Source organism: Ochotona princeps, chromosome 2 (assembly GCF_030435755.1).
Source record: "Ochotona princeps isolate mOchPri1 chromosome 2, mOchPri1.hap1, whole genome shotgun sequence".
NCBI lineage: Eukaryota > Metazoa > Chordata > Mammalia > Lagomorpha > Ochotonidae > Ochotona > Ochotona princeps.
In genome coordinates, this window is record NC_080833.1 from 124775079 (window position 1) to 124775773 (window position 695).

The window sequence follows — 695 nt, forward strand, 5'->3', positions numbered from 1 at the left end:
TGTGGTCAACATCAGGCCAGGGGCCACACCAAAGTTCCTGTGTAAACTCCCCTGCCTGCCCATAGCACTTCTCAGGAATAGCCTCAGCCTGGGCCCCAACCAGGCCTCAGATACCCCTCCCTGGGCTCTCAGTCGTACCCTCAACAGCCTCAATGTTTACCCCCTCCAGGTGGGCTCATCTCCATTCAGACACTGGAAGCCACTTTTGGCTTTGACCTGACACTGGGCAATTAATTTCTCCAAGCCTGCTCCCAGTGGCAGCTACAAACTCATGACTTGTATGTAGTTAGGGGGTGGCAGGGTTGGCAAAGCCAATTAGGCTCTATTTCTTGATGGCATCCCGGAAGGTGACAGTCAGCAGTTTTTGCCAACCCTCTGAAATTCTGACTCCTGCATTAACCAGAAGTAGCTGAGTGCTGAATGTGGCAAGTGCACCAACCACTTCAGGGGAGGGCAATGCTGGGGGATGCAAGGCCAGGGCAAGGTGAGGGCAGGGTATGTTCACACTGATTCTGTCAAAGCTTAGGGTCTCATTCCAGGATCTTCCTGCCCATCATGGACTCAGCCACTGCTCAGCACCTGCTGTGTCAAGCTGCCAGGATATGCCCAAAAGGGAGAAGGGGCAGGCCCTGGCCAGAAGCACAGCTGTCCAGGCTTGTTGGGGCTGGAGGTCCTGGAAGCAGGATACAGAATGA